At 37.9% G+C, this 19887-nt stretch overlaps 1 protein-coding gene across 1 annotated transcript in view; it reads right to left on the bottom strand.

The window, feature by feature from the left end:
• The window catches only part of TMC1 (transmembrane channel like 1), a 396715-nt gene that overhangs the window by 370135 nt on the left and 6693 nt on the right, over window positions 1-19887 (bottom strand). The window contains exon 2 of the mRNA XM_081237467.1: window positions 13445-13626. The gene's annotated coding sequence lies outside the window, so the exon portion shown is untranslated. The remainder of the gene's footprint in view (window positions 1-13444; window positions 13627-19887) is intronic.

The raw sequence follows: 19887 nt of genomic DNA, 5'->3' as shown, positions 1-19887 counted from the left end.
TATACAATGGAGATAAGACAGCCTCTTCAATAAGTGGTGCTGGGAAAAGTGGACAGCTACATGAATGAAATAATAATAAATACAAATATTTTTTTAAATAATTAAAAAAAATAAATATAAAAGAATGAAATTAGAACACTCCCTAACACCATACACAAATATAAACTCAAAATGGATGAAAGACCTAAATGTAAGGCCAGACACTATCAAACTCTTAGAGGAAAACATAGGCAGAACACTCTATGACATAAATCACAGCAAGATCCTTTTTGACCCACCTCCTAGAGAAATAGAAATAAAAACAAAAATAAACAAATGGGACCTAATGAAACTTCAAAGCTTTTGTACAGCAAAGGAAACCATAAATAAGACCAAAAGACAACCCTCAGAATGGGAGAAAATATTTGCAAATGAAGCAACTGACAAAGGATTAATCCCCTAAATTTACAAGCAGCCCATGCAGCTCAATATCAAAGAAACAAACAACCCAATTCAAAAATGGGCAGAAGACCTAAATAGACATTTCTCCAGTGAAGATATACAGATTGCCAACAAACACATGAAAGGATTCTCAACATCACTAATCATTAGAGAAATGCAAATCAAAACTACAATGAGGTATCACTTCACACTGGTCAGAATGGCTATCATCAAAAAATCTACAAACAGTAAATGCTGGAGAGGGTGTAGAGAAAAGGGAACACTCTTGAACTGTTGGTGGGAATGTAAACTCATACAACCACTATGGAAAACATTATGGAGGTTCCTTAATAAACTAAAAATAGAAATACCATATGACCCAGCAATCCCACTACTGGGCATGTATCCTGAGAAAACCATAATTCAAAAAGAGTCATGCACCACAATGTTCATTGCAGCATTATTTACAATAGCCAGGACATGGTAGCAACCTAAGTATCCATCCACTGATGAATACATAAAGAAGATGTGCCACATATATACAATGGAATATTACTCAGCCATAGAAAGAAACGAAATTGAGTTATTTGTAGTGAGGTGGATGGACCTAAAGACTGTCATACAGAGTGAAGTAAGTCAGAAAGAGAAAAACAAATACCGTATGCTAACACATATATATGGAATCTAAAAAAAAAAAATGGTTCTGAAGAACCTATGGGCAGGACAGGAATAAAGACGCAGACATAGATAATGGACTTGAGGACACAGGGAGGGGAAAGGGTAAGCTGGGACAAAGTCAGAGAGTGTCATGGATATATATACACTACCAAATGTAAGATAGCTAGTGGGAAGCAGCTACATAGCACAGGGAGATCAGCTCGGTGCTCTGTGACCACCTAGAGGGGTGGGATAGGGAGGGTGGGAGGGAGACATACGAGGGAGGAGATATGGGCATATATGTATATGTATAGCGGATTCACTTTGTTATAAAGCAGAAACTAACACACATTTATAAAGCAATTATACTTCAATAAAAATGTTTTAAAAACTGGGAAAAAAAATAGCTATGTTGCTGTTTCAGTTAAATTAAATTCCATAATATTTTAAGTTCACTAGTAGTCTTTACAATATAAAGGATTAAAGGAGCAAATGTTTTTGCAATTCAAGTTTAAAAAACCAGGTTTTTATAGTTTTGTGTATTTAGATGTACATTTTTTATAATTTATTTCATTTATTTATTTTTGGCTGTGTTGGGTCTTCATTGCTGCGTGCAGGCTTTCTCTAGTTCCGGTGAGTAGGGGCTACTCTTCATTGCAGTGCGCGGGCATCTCACTGTGGTGGCTTCTCTTGTTGCGGAGCACAGGCTCTAGGCCCGCAGGCTTCAGTAGTTGCAGCACACTGGCTCAGTAGTTGTGGCACACGGGCTCAGTAGTTGTGGCTAACGGGCTCTAGAGCGCAGGCTCAGTAGTTGTGGCACACGGGCTCAGTAGTTGTGGCTAACGGGCTCTAGAGCGCAGGCTCAGTAGTTGTGGCACACGGGCTTAGTTGCTCCGCAGCATGTGGGGTCTTCCCGGACCAGGGCTTGAACCCATGTCTCCTGCATTGGCAGGCGGATTCTTAACCACTGCACCACCAGGGAAGCCCTAGATGTGCATTTTATTTCTCCTAAAATAGGGACAGACCTGTAGTTTAGAAGATGCCAAAAAGACACCAAAAAAAATCCTTACTAGCAATGGAATCAATCCCATTTCTCAGTAAACTGGTGTTTACAGATACAGATTTTGTTCTTTCTGTCGCGGAGTGGGCTGTGTGGCGGGGGAGCAGTGGAACTGAAGGATGTGCAAATAAACGTAAGAACTAAGTGTTTTTGAAAAGAAACCTGGAGGATCACCTAGTCCAATGAAGTCTTTCTTCATTCTAGAGGTGACAGTAAGCCTTTCGATTTCAGAGCAGAGTTCTTGCTATACCATACAGTATTCTCTAGTTTGCTAAGAGGTGGAACCCCCTAGAAGTCAATGTTGTTTTTTTTTTTGGAAACCTATTAAAATGCTGATATATTTATGTCTGCCCTGTGAACCAAAACTTTTACTTGTAAAAAATATGATTCTATTATATTCATATGTTATATTTAACCTCAACATATCCAGGGGGGGAAATGTTGTTAAACTAAACACAATGAGTTATTTCAGAGGTTTTGTATTAACATTTGTATACTACCTACTCATTTGGTTTCCTGAGCTCATCAGAAAATAAGCAGTATAAGATGGCAAAGATTTAAGAAAAATTTAGGGTGTTAACTTAAATGTAGAAATTCCAAGTTTACTATCTTTTTTTCTAAAACTGAGACCATACAAATATCTAGTCACTACATTGTATACCTGAAACTAATATAACATGTCAATTATAACTGAAGTTAAAAAAAAAAAGATAAGACCAACGTTACTTCATGCCAGCCTAGGTGAATCTGCAACCCCTTGAAGCCTAGTTCAGTTTTTTTAAATTCTAAGTTGGTTCTCATTTGGTATAGTAGAGATAAACATTTGAATGACTATTTTTGTTTTGTTTTCAATCCACTGTGCTAAAATCATGTGGTTACTGCGTGTACCTTATGTTCTTTAAAATATGGTTTTAAATGAAAATGTTTTGAGACTATAAGAAGTCTTAATGCTTTTGGGCAATTACCACAATAAAACTAATTTTGAAAAGTACTTGATTAAAACACAATTGAGGGACTTCCCTGGTGGTGCAGTGGTTAAGAATCCACCTGCCAATGCAGGGGACACGGGTTAGAGCCCTGGTCCAGGAAGATCCCACATGCCACGGAGCAACTAAGCCCGTGCACCACAACTACGGAGCCTGCACGCTAGAGCCGGCAAGCCACAATTACTGAAGCCTGCGCGCCTAGAGCCCGTGCTCCGCAACGGGAGAGGCCACCTCAATGAGAAGCCCGCACACCGCAACAAAGACCCAACACAGCCATAAATAAATAAATAAATATTTTTTAAATAAATAAATAAAATTATCTTAAAAAAATAAATAAAAGACACTTGAATGTGGGAAGTGGCTGTTAAAAGGATATTTGAGGGCTTCCCTGGTGGCACAGTGGTTGGGAGTCCACCTGCCGATGCAGGGGACGTGGGTTCGTGCCCTGGTCTGGGAAGATCCCACATGCCGCGGAGCGGCTGGGCCTGTGAACCATGGCCGCTGAGCCTGCCGAGTAGAAAAATAATGCTGCAGGGGCTTCCCTGGTGGTGCAGTGGTTGAGAGTCCGCCTGCCGATGCAGGAGACACGGGTTCGTGCCCCGGTCCCGGAAGATCCCACATGCCGCGGAGCGGCTGGGCCCGTGAGCCATGGCCGCTGAGCCTGTGCTCCGCAACGGGAGAGGCCCCAGCAGTGAGAGGCCACAGCAGTGAGAGGCCCGTGTACCGCAAAAAAAAAAAAAAAGAACAACTGAAAATGTAGGCCCCAGATTTGTGATGGCTGAATCCTAAAGGCAGTGCCTAAAATATCAAATGTCTCAACTAAAAGTAAGGACAAATTTGGGAACAAGCTAGAGAGGCTCTTAAAATTCCAGAGTGTAAACTCCCATCTTATCTCCCTAGTTTTCAAATTCATAAATGAATATATTTTCAAAGTCTCTACAAGCTGAAGGATTCTAAATCTAGGCCAAATAACTGATTACAACAAAAAGAGTGTTGGTTAAATATATTTTCTTTCCTTTCTACTGAGGAACAAAGAAGAGGACCTAAGCTAAATTTGTAACATTACAATTTTTTCAAAATGTGAGCCAAATAATAAGTTCTTAAAGAACAGATAGATTTTCAAGGCAAGTTGTGAATTCTCTTTCTTGCATCCCTTCAGAAGTAAGACAGAAGTGACTCTGTGTGGCTACATGACTTGGGTCCAGTTCTGCTTAGAAGCTGGTGGGAGAGATAACTGGTACTCTGAGGCTATAGTTGCTTAATGTGATAAGAAAGTTCTAGTGCATCTAATGCATCCATGCTGATTTTTCCCTCTACAAACGAGCATTTTAAGTCAGAGAGTGTCATTTTCACAAGCTTGAGCCAGCCTACATTTCCATTATTATGAATGCTCATAATTAAAACTGGAAAGAACATTTCAGTAAAACTTTTTTGAAATAAATTTAAAAAAAATTGGGCTCATAATTTAAAAAACTGGAAAGAACAGTGGAAATGTAACATCTCAGAAGCATTGTGCAATTGGGTAGAGTAAAAGGTAAGGAGGGTTCCTCAGGAAACTAAAAAGTGCTGGATTTTCTACCATTTCTGATATATAAATATAGTACTAGGAAGAAGAAGTATGAACACATAAGATACTCTAGGCCTGGTTTATTGATATAATATTAGGTTGACCTCTACAAAAATACTTATTAGGAATGTCATAATAATAATCATGGATATAATAACCTTACAATTATAATTACAGGTTGGACCAATGCAACCTCCAGGCAAACAAAGATTTTGGAGCAGCATGATCCTCTCCACAAGCTGATATCATATGCATTTGTATGTGTTCAATGTTCAAATGGTTTGGGAACTTCATTTTCAAAAGGCAATTTCAAGACCTAAAATTGTTTTCCTCCGTTTAAAAAAAATATATGTTTGAGAGAACCAGCTAGAGAGTTACCAACTAATTCATGTAGCAAGTATTTTTTTAAGTATTTACTTAAATACCAGTGCCTGGTACCATGATGAGCACTGGGACACAGAAATGGAAAAACAAACATGGTTTGATGATTATGCCAGCTCATATATAAAACATGTTCATTAATATGCCACATTACCTATGGGGGGAAATAACATACTTTCAAAAGTGATTTTCTGCCTCTGGTTTAGCAGAAGGTGCTAAACCACAAAAATTCACAATTCTGTGCACACACAAAAGTTCACAATTTCTTCAGTATGAGTGTGGAAATGTACATATACTTTGGCCTTTGAAAGAGAAGTGTTATTAAAATTTTAATGATAATAACTACTGTTTATTGAGTACCATTATTGGGCCTGTATTTAATATTAACTCTTTTAAACAACCCTGAAAGTAGGTATTATTTCCATTTTATGGATGATTTATGTTGAGAAGCCCCTCCCAGAATAAGCCCATGATATTCTGAACAATTTGCAGTTTCAGAGCAGCAGCTGCAGCTCATTTTAAAAGATGAAACAATAGTGACCATTTACTGAACATTTACTCTGTCCTTGTACTGTTCTAGGTCCTTTACATTTATTGTTTCATTGCATTCTTTGCATTCTCACAACAACCCTACACGATACATAATAATGTATAGATGTAGCAACCGAGGCTCAGAGAGGCTAAGCAATGTGCCCTAAATCACACAGCCAGTGAACGACCACCTAGCAGAGTTACCAACCTGGGGCTCTCTAACCCTCAAACACTTACTCTCTCCTCTCTAAAATATCCCCACACTCCACTGACATCCACTTCTCCAACCTCCTTTCATGCTCTGTCCTCTGCCTAAAATGGTCTCCTCTGCCTAACTCCCTCTCATTCTTCAAGGTCCAATGCAGATATTCCCTTTTCAGTCCCAACCACCCCAGGCAAAATTTGTAATCATAGCATGTGTTTTTGCTACTAGTCTAGCACTTATCACATATTATTGTAATTATTTGTAAGTATGTCTCTCGCAGGGAGGCTAAGAAGACCTTGAGTACAAAAAATTGTTTATTATTCATTTTTGAGTTCCCAACACATAGTAAACAGCTTGGCACATAGACTGACACCCTAAGTTATTAGGTGGCAGACCTAATAACTCACACAAGCCTGTTGTAAATTAAAAGAACCTATAAAAAAGTGACAAAAACAATCCTCCTGCCTTTATCTGTGAACCATATTTTTTTGGTCTGTTTAAGACCCTCAGAAAAGTAAATGTCACCACCTCTCCACCCTCTCTATTTGTCATTCTCCTAACAGGTCATTCTAGCCTGTTCCTGAGTATTTCTGCCCTCTGAGAAAATTGTGCCTTCTCCTAGTTCAGAAAACACAAAACAGAATTTTCACAAAATCTGTCTTAATTTTGCCTGTTTCCTGGTTAACTAAGCTATACATGGCACAGAACTTCTCTCTGGATTCTCATCACAGCAATAGGCCTTTTTCTTGCCAGTGAGAAATGTGATGACCACAAGGGAGTCTACTAGTGCCAGAAGGAAGGAGCACACTGAAAAATGGTGCATGGCTTATCCCTTCAAACAGAGCAAATGCATTTTTGTTTACCAATGTTTTATTTTCCTGTAAGGAGATAAGTAAATGTTTTGATTCCTGATTAACAGATTGGAAAGCAAAGATATAGAAAGAGTAAATTATTTGGCCTAAATCCTATTGTCCTAGAGTTTGGAATTTAATCCAAAAGTTTTTACCTTCCAGCCCACACTCAAACTCAAGACCAAATTTTCAGAAAATGGACTGTAGCTCTCTTATTTTCTTTATCAAGACAATCAGGTCATCCCTTTAAATAACTCCTTTCTGCTTTAGAAGTGATATTAATAGACAATTATCCTAAAAACTTATATGCAAAACAGGCTAATAAAAAGATCTGGCTTTTTTTAAAGTTTATACTGAATAGAAATATCATAGATAATTGGCAGTGCTGTCTGGACAAAGAGTTATAGCTTTGTGGTATAAACACATAGACTGCATTTCCAAATTAGCTCAAGAAATTTCCCATTTCTTAGAGGGCGGGCTGGCTGCCAGCTCTCTAAGAGAGAAAAACACACCCTCTTAGAACATGAATCATTACATAGCACATAAAGCAAGTGTGTGAACACACACACAAACACATACACACACAGAGGCATTTTAAATAATTGCGTGAGACTTTACAAAATATCCCTTCACCACATATAAGGTGCACATTTTATCAACCAAGATCAGGTTGTCCTTTTCTCATCCATGCTGTCATAAAGGGTAGGCTATTTACCAATAGCATTGCTACATAAGAAGGCTCAAGATGTGCTGTAAACAGGGTGCCAAACACACAGAGCAGATGACTCAGAACTGATTTTAGAGTACACACTTGTAGGCTGAACTTAGTGCCTGCAGCTGGTTATTTGTCAACCCTGCTTTAAAAACAGATTGGTTGACCTTTATGCCTAGAACTAGTTATCTTCTAAATCCCATACCTGAAGTGCAACCTTCTTAGAGAAAGAAGACCTAATCAATGCTTTTAGCATAGGTGCACTAAGATGACCATTCTTTGGAAATGTGGATTAAAATTTTGAACAAGGACAGAGGTGAGCTCCCCAAGCTGAAACACAACAGAACACCGGAGGCAAGGTGACCAGAAACGAGAGTGGGCATTTGGATGGCTCCCATCCATGTCATAAATGAGTGCAGTGAGTGTCCTTATTCTTTTTATTGTAAATATTCAAAAGTACTGACACATTATGATCAGATGGATAGCTTACAATTGAAACAAGGCCAAAATAGTTCCAAAATCCAAAGGCAAAGGAAGCCAGATATCGCAACATGCGTGCCTAAAAAGCAAGTGTAAAGCACACAATAAAATATAAAAAGAAAACTTACAAGAATAATAAATATGCTTTTTAACTGCCTTGAGACAACAGATTCCTCACAACAATCAGTTCTACATTAGCTAGCAAAAAGAGCTACTGCGTTGGACCAAAGATTTTTTTTCCCCTTTATAAAAATTTCTGATCTCATCATAAATGTTATGGTATCACTGTCCAAGGGTCTTGGAGTTTAATGTATATTTTTAGACGTTAATTTAATAGAGTAAAACCACAACTTGCAAATTTCTTTTCTTTTAATATTGGAAGAATACTTGTCTATTTTATACTACTTTTTGAAAAACGTTTTTTAATAAGGCATTTTTGGAAAGAATATTTTACATACTTTTTTCAGACTAACTCTACTTCTTTTTAATAAAAACTAATCCATAAAAAGTAAATACAATCAAAGAATTAAAAAATAAATACATTCCCTATATTAAAAGCAACTTTTTTCTTGCATGGTTTATCAGTAAACTCAAAATACACTTAAGCTGATAATTAAAATGATCTATAATTGTCTTATCTTCACTGTTAAAAAGTCCTAGGATAAAATGAGAATGTTTGATATTAAAAGCTGTGCTTCCACCCAAATACACTGCAACACCCCTGAAATGATAGGTAATGAGGACATTGTTTCCTTAGGTTGCTTCTTAGAAGCATCCATAATGCTGGGTTTTTGTAGAGGTGTAGACATTTTCTTTGTGTTTTTGGTTGGTGATGGTGGTGATAGCTGTTTATGAAAGCCATCAGATATGGTTATTTATTAATACAGATGCCTTTAAAATGCAATGAAGTCAGGAAAGATAAAAAGTCATCTTACAAATACAAACTTAACTCTTCTATCAGTCCTAAATAACTGTACAAAAAGTGAGATTTGGCTATGAAAACAAAAAATCCTTGTCTCATTATTTCTATCCTTCTCAACGTTCTCACAAGTTATATGAAAAGTTACACGGAGAAATGAAAGAATTTTTGACAGTATTTTATTGAATACATAAAATAATTTTAATCAATATATAGGGTAATATAAAATAACTCACTCAAAAATTAAAACTCCTCAAATTAATTTAACTCAGTCAATAAATGTATTTGTTTATAATCTGGGTGTCCAGTCATATAGATGTTTTTAAAATATAAGAATGTAAATATAATGTGATGATTTTGGTTAAAAAATTAATAAGCATAAGCATAAAATAATCCATTATTTTTAAATGGAAAATACAGAATGGAAAACAATACTTTTACAGTTTGTTTTGGTTCTTATTTCTAAATAATATGTTTATCAATTTGGAGATTTTCTTATTAACTTCCTGTAACTGCAGAGGAGAACTGAGCTCATTACAAGACTCCACACCTCTCAATTTTCAGGATTATATCACTATTTTTAGTTTCACTATTCATTATCTTAAAATTTAAATAATTTCCTTATACCATGAATTTGTTTTTTTGTTTTTGTTTTTGTTTTTGTTTTTTTTTTGCGGTACGCGGGCCTCTCACTGTTGTGGCCTCTCCCATTGCAGAGCACAGGCTCCGGACGCGCAGGCTCAGCGGCCATGGCTCACGGGCCTAGCAGCTCCGCGGCATGTGGGATCTTCCCGGACAAGGGCACGAACCCGTGTCCCCTGCATCGGCAGGCGGACTCTCAACCACTGCGCCACCAGGGAAGCCCATGAATTTGTTTTTATTTAAGTCTTTTTGGGGTTTTTTTTTGGTTTGGTGTGTAAAATATGTCACACATTCAGAAAGTCATAAAGCATAGATGTATTCTAAAGCAAACATCCATTGGCTACTCAGATCAAGAAGAGCAATACCAGCCCCAAGAAGCTCCCTCCGTACTTTCTATGTCACAGCTTGCTCCCTTTTCCTTAAATGTAACTCTCTCCTGATTTTTTTGGTGTTCACTTCCTTGTTTTGGTGCTTTACATTTTTGCTATCTAAGAATACATCACTCAACATTACAGTCTGGCCTGTTTTTGAGTTTTAAATAAATGGAATTATGCATTATATATTCTTTTACATTAGCCTTTTCTAGCTCAATATAATGTTTATAAGATTCATGTATATTGTAGCATTCAGTTGTAGTTCATTTTCATTGCTATATAGTATTTCATTGTATAATTATACCACAATTTATTAATACATTCTCCTGTCAATGGACATTCAACTTGTTCCTATGTTGAAGCATATGAATAAAGCTGTTATAAACTTTCTTATACATGTCTCCTGGTACACATGGGCATAGATTTCAGTTGGATATACACCTAAGAGAGGAATTGCTAGGTCACAAGTACAGTATGTTTAGTTTTAGTAAATAAAGTCAAACTACTTTCTAAATTGGTTAAACTAGTTTCCATTCCCACCAGCAGTTGTAGGAGAATTCCAGGTGCTCTACTTCCTTGGCAATCCTCACTATTTTGTCTTTTTAATTTCAGCCATTCTGATGCATATGTAGGAGCATCTCTTTTCATTTTTAATTTGCATTTCTCTGATGACTAATGAGATTGGGCACCTTATCATATGTTTCTTGACCTATTAGATATTTCCTGTTTTAAAGTGGCTGTTGAGTCTATTTGCCCATTTTTGTACTGAATTGTATTTTCTTACTGCGTTGTATGAGTTCTTCATATATTCTGGATATAGGCACTTTGTTAATTATATGTGTTCCAGATATCTCCTAACCTGCAGCTTGCCTTTTTACTATTTTAATTATTTTTAATATTCTTAATTTTACTGTAATCAAATTAATCAATCCTTACCTTTAAGGTTGGTGCTTCTTAATGTCCAGTATGTTTAAAAATCATTCTCTCACGTTGAGATCATGAATCTATTCTTCTATATTATCTTCTAAAGCTTTATTGTTTTGCCTTTCATAGTTAAAGGATCTACAATTTACCTAGAATTGATACTTCTGTGTACAGTGTGAGTGGCTTAAGTTGGTTTCTTTTCCCAGATAGAGCATCCTCTTTTCCAATGCTCAGCAATGTCATTTTTGTCATCAATGTTTAATTTTTTTGTTAATTTTCAACAGATTCTCTCGACTCCTTACTGTGTAAAATGAGGGTGTTCGTACCCTTACAGTTGCTTCCCCTTCCCGTGCCTACCTTTCATCTGCCAACATCTGTCAGCTAGAGCTTTACTTTAACATCATCAAAGCCAAGTGTTTATATTCTGTTCTTAATCAAGATTAACTCCTCCATGCTTCGTGCATAAGTTTATTTTAAAAGCTGATAACCAATAAACAAATTTTTTTTTACTGCAAAGAAAGTTTTATTTTATATTTACTAGTCACGAATTTGTCATTAATTATTACATAAATGTTGCCTAGTGCCATTAACCAAATGGCATGACCATTTTATGTCTACAATTCACTTCTGTATTTACAAACATAATTTTCATGAGTCAATAAACAAATTTTATATTATTACAACTATTCATTACATTATTCATCATAGAGCTAGAAAGTGCTAAAAATTACATTCTCTTGCCTATGCTGCTGATGTCACTATCCTTGTGTCACTCAAAGGAAAATACACTAGTGCCAAGATTAGAGTCTCCTGTTACATTTTACCAATTGTTGAAAAAATAATCATGTGTTAAATTGTTTTATATTTGGAACATGATGTTCTGGTAAAGTGCTTTGATCTAGTTAGAGTTTCTGGTTATTCTTTTTTACCTTCTTAAGATTCATAGGCTTTTCCCACCATATCCTAATATCCTGCAACTTCTCATTAGCAGCAGCTATTATTTGAAAGCGATTCTTTTCTTTTCCTTGAAAACATTTTTTGTTGGCCTGCCAATCTCTGTCCTAAAGTAGACCAGTTTTCTTCCTTGGCCTACTACATAAATGACATCCTTGGATATTATTTCATTATTCTCCTAAACAAGTTTTTTTTCTATAATATATGCTTGAGAAGAGGTAGACCAACTGCAAGGTTAGAGGGAGCACAACCCACATAGGACCACCCTCATGTATGACATCGGCTGCAAGTTTGAGGGGTTCTCCAAATCACACTCAGTTTTGATAATTCACCAAAAGGACTCACAGAACTCACTGAAAGCTATTATATTCATGGTTAAGAGTTATTGAAGAGAAAGAATACAGATTAAAGTCAGCCAAGGGAGGAAATACATAGAGTAGAGTCTGGGGAAATACCCAGTGCAGAGCTTCCATTGTCCTTTCCCCATAGAGTCAAGACAAATTACTTCTCCAGTATTGATTTTTAACAATAAGCATAGACGCTTGCCAACCAGGGAAGTTCATTAGAGCCTCAGTATTTAGTTTTTACTTAGGCGCCATTACATAGGCATGACTGACTGCCCTCAAGGTCAATTTTAATCTCCAATCTCAATTTTAATCTCCAGTCTCCAGGCCCTCAAGGTGTGACTCAAAGTCCCAACCTTGAATCACATCCATTACAGTTTGGCTGCCCCAAAGCTCCCAGGAAGACAATAACACCCCATCAGGCATGACATTCCAGGAGTTTAGAGATTACCTCCCAAAAGCTGGTGGCAAAGGCCAGACCTCTTGTGGGGTAAGGTTAAATTATTTATTAAACAATCCCACATCTTCCCCTTTCTTGGTTTTCACCCTTTCTTTACTGGAGTACACCCTCAAGTAAAGGTTCATAGATGTAAATTCCCACTTTAAATCTTTATTGTTCTAAGATTTCACAATGATATCTCTAAATACGAGCCTTTTTAAAATTTACCTGACTTGGCTTTTATGGACTGTTTGAATTTAAAAATCTCCCTTTAGCTCTGGAGATGTTATTTCTATAACAATTCCTTCCCTCTACCATGAGTGCTTTGTCTTTCTAGAATACCTACTAGTTGGCTATTAGACATCTTGAACTGATTTCCAGTTCTGAGTCCAAAGCTTCTCCAGGGTTCTTCAGGGCAGCTTAGTGACTTCTATCCTTGCAGTCCACTTTTCTCATACTCTAGGGTGTTGTTTTCTCCTCTTCTTCCTCTCTGCTCCACTATAAACTTAATAAAGCATGTTTACCTCCTTCTCATCTACTCATGACCATTTATAATTCTCCACATCTCTGTGGACTACAAATCTTTTTTATTCTTCTAATATTATTTTAAATTATTTCTGTGAGAGAGGAATAAATAAATGTGCTCACCTTGATGTTGTGAACTAGAAACTGCCCTTATGAATTAAAAAATTATTTTAAAGACAGGTGGCTTTTATCTTCACAGTATGTTTCCTATGACTATATCAGTGGCATGACACCCAGCAATGAATGCATTCCCTGAACCTCGATTACACAATTCCAGGACAAGAGCATCTTAGGAGAGGTATACACATAGAGCCTTATATGACACTTCTTCCTTTATCATATTACATACACAAGATATCACATTATAAATATTAAAAGGAAAAAATGACCTCAGTGACTTTATTTTTAAAATTTATTTTCAAAGCTGTTCCTATCTAAAGAAAAACAACAGAAAAAAAGTATAAAACTCTTACCAAGTTCCAGATGGCAGCTGTGGTGTACAAGAAAGAATGCTGGCTTTGGCATCAGAAGACCTGGGTTTGAGGCCTGGCTCTGCTTCTGTTGTCTCTAACTTTGATCGAGTTACTGAACTTTTCTGAGTCACAAATTTCTCTTCCATAAACAGACATGTGTCTGTCTCACCACTGTTGTGAGGCTGAAAACAAACAATAGACATGAAGGAACTTTATAAATTTCAATGTAAATAGAAAATAAAATACACTTTCCAAATGACTATATTCTCCAAGGGAGGTTTTGTGCAGAACTCACAGAATCTTTCAGGGGAAAAAAAAAGGTCTACATCTCCATGACCATCTTTTCTCAGACAAGGAAAAAAAAAAAATCACTCAAAAATCACCTGAATTTTCCATGGGTTCCACCACATAGATAAACATGCCCAATGGAGATGATTGTAAACATAATTATAGACTCTAAAAATGGTATATAAAAACAAGTTCATAATTCTGAGCTTATTCACTTACCCTGTCCATCAGCAAACATACAATGAATGCCAACAATATTCCAAGCCCTTGAAACATTTTTTTAAAACATCAATTAGACCCACTACTTTCACTCACTCAGAAAGCTTCCTGTTTGTAGGGGGGAGATCATGTATGTACCCTTATACCCATAGTACAGTATTGGGTATAACAAGCTACATATGCCTGCTGCAAACTAATAAGAAATGGTACTTCAGCCTTAAAAAATTAGTGGGTGATATTTCATTTCCCACCTATGAGAGTCACAAAATTCCAAAAGTGTGACAATATACACTACTGGAAACAATGTCGAGAAGCAGGGTCTCACAAACATTGGTGTTGAGAATGTAAGATGGTACAAACCTTATGTCAAAGAACTTGGCAATATTTAACAAAATTAGACATAACTTTATCTTGTATTGCTTAGACTCAGCAATCCCACATCCTGGAATGTATCCAAGATTCACTATCAAAAAATGAAAAGACAGGCTTCCCTGGTGGCGCAGTGATTGAGAGTCTGCCTGCCGATGCAGGGGACACATGCCGCAGAGCGGCTGGGCCCGTGAGCCATGGCCGCTGAGGCTGCGCGTCCGGAGCCTGTGCTCCACAACGGAAGACGCCACAACAGTGAGAGGCCCACGTACCGCAAAAAAAAAAAAAAAAAAAAAAAAAAAAAGACATATGCACAAGTCTATTCACTGCAGCCCTATGCATAATATAAAAAACTGGAAAAAACCCAAATGTCCATCAATAGGAAACTTGTTGAATAAAACATGGTCCACCCAAAAAAATGGAATATCACACCACCAATTAAAAGAAAGGGGGTGAGAGTGAAGGTCTCCAGTACATGATCTCCAGAATATGTTGTTAAATGACAAAAGCTAGATGAAGATATGCATTAGTATGCTACCATTTGGGAAAGGGGAATGTATAAATAAATACATATATTTGCTTATTTTAAAATGGAGCAGGAGAAAGAATAGTCTTTTCAATAAATGCTGCTGGGAAAACTGTATACATACATCCCAAAGAATGGAGTTGACCCTTATTATACCATATACAAAAATTGAAATGGTTCAAAGACATAAGTATAAGACCTAAAACTACCTATCTCTTAGAAGAAAACACTGGATAAAAGCTTCATGAAAAGAGAGAAAAAAAAAATTTTTTAAGAAAGAAAAAAAGAGTAGGCTTTCAATTGGCTAAAATAAGTAGAGGAACATTCCAAGAAAAGGGAACTAAGTTCACAGATATAGGAAAGTAATGCTTTGTTCTGGGAACTGTGAAAAGCTTGGATTGCCTGAAGAATGGGTTCTGTATAGAAGATACGAAGAATAGGCCATAAAGGAGAGGGCCTCTTATAACAGGTTAATGCATGTGGACTTTATTCCATAGGCAATAAGTAACCTTGGAAGGTTTTCATTATCAAGGGGATACGTAATAAAATAGAGCTTAATATCAATAATATTTTACTTTTGTATTGATCTTTATTCTTTTTTTTTTTTTTTTTAAGACCATGCCACACAGCATGTGGGATCTTATTTCCCCGACCAGGGGTCAAACCCGAACCCCCTGCAATGGAAGCGCGGAGTCTTAACCACTGGACCACCAGGGAAGTCCCTTGATCTTTATTCTTTACAAATTGCTTTTACATACATGATCTCATTTGATCCCCGCCACAATTCTATACTGGAGATGTTATTACTACTTGTCAGTAGAATAATCTTTAAACAAGACATAGGCCCAGGTCTTATATGATTTCAAGTTCAATCTGCTTCAAATCTACTTCCATTGTAGGAAGACTGATGTTTTGAAGTTGTGTGTAAAATACACTAAAGCGAGAGGATACTGAAGGCAGTAGGGCAGCTCCTGAAGAACAAAGGAACTGCTGAGACAGAGGTGGCTTTAGGAGCCAGTGTTTAGCCAAGTAATTGAAAACCAATGAGCAGGCTTCTTCTCTTCTAGAAAGTTTGACTCTGCCACGAAGGCAGCGGGAACAGGATTATGGAGAGGATCTCAAATTTCTTTAAAATTCCCCCATGGTACTGAGCACTGTCCTAGGCACAGAGCGCTGCCAAATAGGTGCCTGGGGCATTCATTCCTCTCCATGGGCACTAACACTACATGCCAAGGACCGGGAGAACCTTAATCCCTACAGTGTTCTGAACTGTACTACCTGCTTCCAATTGCCTACTGCAGACCCAGATCACATCACTCCAACAGAATGAAATCAGATGCCTCTTCCAATATGACAAAGATATGTTTGTTTAAATGACAACTGTAGGATTCTGCCAAGGACATGTGGGCCATGTGAAAACTGGAAGCACAAAGCTCACAGCTGTTCATTTCAACAGTCAAGAGTGGACAACTGGTAAGAATCCAAACAGTTTTTTTTTTTTTTTTTTTTTTTTTTTTTTTTTTTTGCGGTACGTGGGCCTCTCACCGTTGTGGCCTCTCCCGTTGCGGAGCACAGGCTCCGGATGCGCAGGCTCAGCGGCCATGGCTCACGGGCCCAGCCGCTCCGCGGCATATGGGATCCTCCCGGACCGGGGCACGAACCCGTATCCCCTGCATCGGCAGGCGGACTCTCAACCACTGCGCCACCAGGGAGGCCCCAAACAGTTTTTTATTGTTTAAGTCTTAGGTGCTCTTGTTTTTCTAATAGCTTCCCTGCTAATGATGCAAATTTGATCTCTCAAAATAAGGATTTTTCAGGAAACATCTTGCATACGTTAACAAAGACGCGTTTGATTTGACTTCTCTAACACTGAAATATAAAGTGATTAAGATGAAAATTTCCTAACATCATATTACCTTTAAAGGTTATTCTAAAATAGTTAAAACATTAAACTCCAGCTTTGTTTCAAGGCCCCCTCCAGGTTCTGTCTTGTCGTAAGCTGAGTCTTCACAAGACTCCAGCACTGACTCACTCACCTAGTTCAGACCTTTCTTCAGGGTCCCTGAGTAATGCTGATACAAGTGTTAAAGCAAAGGATTAACAACCCTCATCCCAATTCCCTCAAATAGTAGTTTTCTTTTTCTGCTTTTTGTTTGCTTATTGTATTTTAGCTCGAGAAATCATATCTTTACAAGAAATCTTTTGTTGAAGTCCACTATATAAAACTGCTAAAAGCAGGGTTGTAGTTGAAGGAGACAGGAAAAGAGGTGAGACCTGATTATTTATCCTCCCTTGGGCCCAAAGCCTTTGGCTGGACACAGAATAAAACAGTTGACCTTAAAGATTTCTGAGGTAACTTAGAATTTGAGGCATGATCTTCAAGATTTAAGGTGAGTTAGACCAACCTCCTGGGTGTGAATAATAGAGCAGTCTACTTGATCACTTCACTCATTCATTCTTCCCACAATTATTCACTGAATATTTACGAGGTGCCAGGCACTGTTCTTAGCACAAGGGATATAGCAGGAAACAAAAGAGACTAATTTTGTGCTCTCATGGAGTTTACAAGATAGTGGGGCGAAGACACTTAATAAAGACATAAATAAAAGTATATATGTTTGATGTGATAGAAAATGGATATGAAGAAAAGTAAAATAGGATAAGGGATAGTAAAAGGGTATACACATGTTAGTGTGCATGTGTGTGTGTGTGTGCTCTTTTATGTGGTGAGTTGGGAAAGGCCTCCCTTGTGAGGGTGACCTTTAATCAGGGAGTCAATAAAGTGAAGTATCTGGAACAAGAGCTATTCAGGTGGAAGAAACAGTAAGTAGAAAAGTGCTGAAGCAAGCGAGTGCTTGGCATGTTTGAGGAAGAGCGAGGAAGCCAGAGTGACAGGAGCAAAGCAATGAAGAGTGACAGCAGTAGAAGATGAGGTCAGGAGGATATCAGCTCCTCGGGGGAAGAGGCCAGATCCCCCTCAATGTTGCTCTGCAGGGGCCAGCTGCAAGTTATGGAGTGGGTGGTCAATAAACATGTGTTGGAGAGAATCAGAAAGTCCACTGTTTTAATAAAAAGAACAAATTAAAGAGTATATATAATTTCTTAGTTCTTCCATGAGAAAGTCTGAGGTGGAAATTTTGTAATGTATTTGTCTGATTAGAGTCCAGAACATCTTCTCCCTCCCTAGTGACCCCTGCCTTGGGGACAAAGTGCCTTCAGTGTTTTCAGGGCCACATCTCCCACCAAAGTCAGTTTCTGATGTTCTTATTGCTCAGATTACATAGGATGGCATGTTCCAAGGAAAATGATGACTAGTGAAGGATGAACAACATTAACAGATTAGATCCCCTGGCACACAGAAATCACTTTTAGATCAGAAAAGAAACAAACTGTTGCAAAATCAATGGCCTTGCACTGTAGCTCTGAGCGTCACAGAACTTCTGTCAAGTGTAGTTTTGGTCAATGATGTCACTCCCTCAGCCACTTAGAGCTGCATTAAGCACAATTCCAGAGCTAAACTGATATTATGAGGTAAAAATTGGTTGACTCTTTTACTTGTATTTCTGGGAGCAGGCCACTTTTAGCATAATTTCTTAAGAGGAGCAATTTTCAAATGAGGTTTTATGGCAGGCTTTGTGTTGTGTTTCTTTTTTGTAAGGATAGCCATCATTCCCTCTCTTGGGACCCACCATCCGCCAAGAAACATGACTGATTTCCTGGTTTTCTAATCCCCTTTGCAATTTGTGACTGAGTTAATAACAGCAAAAAAGTCATTCTATTTGCAACTCTAAATATATCAAGATTGCCAGACTGTTCAAGAAAAAAATGCAATCTTTGCTTTTAGATTTTTTCTTAAAGGGACATTTCATCTTTGTTGTAATGAAGCTAATTCCAGACCACACACCAAAAAATGCCATAAATCTGTGCAACATAGATAATGAAGTAACTTAGACTGTTGACTGCAGGTGAAACAAGGAAGAGTAGAATATTTTGTAGGCCTACTATGAGTAGAAGCAGGACATTACATTTAAACTGCATGACATTAAAAGTCAAAAAGTATAGGAACTTTTGCTGTCAGAGAGTTTGTTTGGTTTGGCTCCTCATCAGCATCCTTTGTGCCCTGATATATCAGAATGCAAGCCAAGTGGTAGGCCTCTTATCCTTTTTACCTTTTCCTGTCTCACAGGGAAAGGTACCGACCCTGTGGATAGGGTAAGTCAGCAGCTCTGACCTTACCATTTATACAGCTGAGTTTATGAAAAGATATTTATTCACTGCCAGTAGTTCACAACGAAGGTCCTGCCAAACTCCTTGATGACCATGAGGCAGGTCATCCACTCACCTGCTCCAGGTATGATCTCCCTCACCTTTCCTCAAAATAAATAGTAGTTGGACTAGGGTGACCAACCATCTAGGATTGCCCACAACTGAGGGATTGACAGGGACCTGGGACTTCCAGTGCTAAAACTGGGAAAGTCCCAGGCGAAGCAGAGGAGATGCTCACCCTAAGTTGGATCCCCACAAAGTATGAAGCAGCTCTTGACTGGGAGCTGTGGACAGTGGGCCTTGGTGGAGTTGCACTGCTCCCTTTTACCACACCCAGGGTAAGGCCTCACTGTCCAGGCCTTTGAGGAACACCATGTAGAAGTCCTCTCATTTGTCCAGTACCAGGGTAACCTCTGACAATTTCCACGTTAGCAAAATGGGGATAATAATTGTGCCTACTTCTTAATTCTTCTATGAGAATTAATTAACTTAATATTAATATGTATAAAGTGCTTACAGCAAAGCTTGGCACTTAATCAGTGCCTAACAAATGTTACCTGCTGTCATCATGGTCATTAGTTCCTGGATGGGAGAGAAATGATGCAGGACTTCACACTGTAGTTGATTCTCTCCTAGTGAATCTTAACCATCGTATGCATATTATCTTTTCAAAAGTGAAAAAAGAAAGAGAGAGGAAGGAAGGAAGAAAGAAAGGAAAAGAAGGAAGGGAAGGCGGTAGGGAAGAAAGGAGGGAGGGAGGGAGGAAGGAGGGAAG

This window comes from Mesoplodon bidens (genome assembly GCF_964165515.1).
Source record: "Mesoplodon bidens genome assembly, chromosome: 6".
Taxonomy (NCBI): Eukaryota; Metazoa; Chordata; class Mammalia; order Artiodactyla; family Ziphiidae; genus Mesoplodon; species Mesoplodon bidens.
The sequence above is the reverse complement of the archived record's forward strand: the minus strand, read 5'-3'. Positions and strand labels throughout refer to the sequence as shown.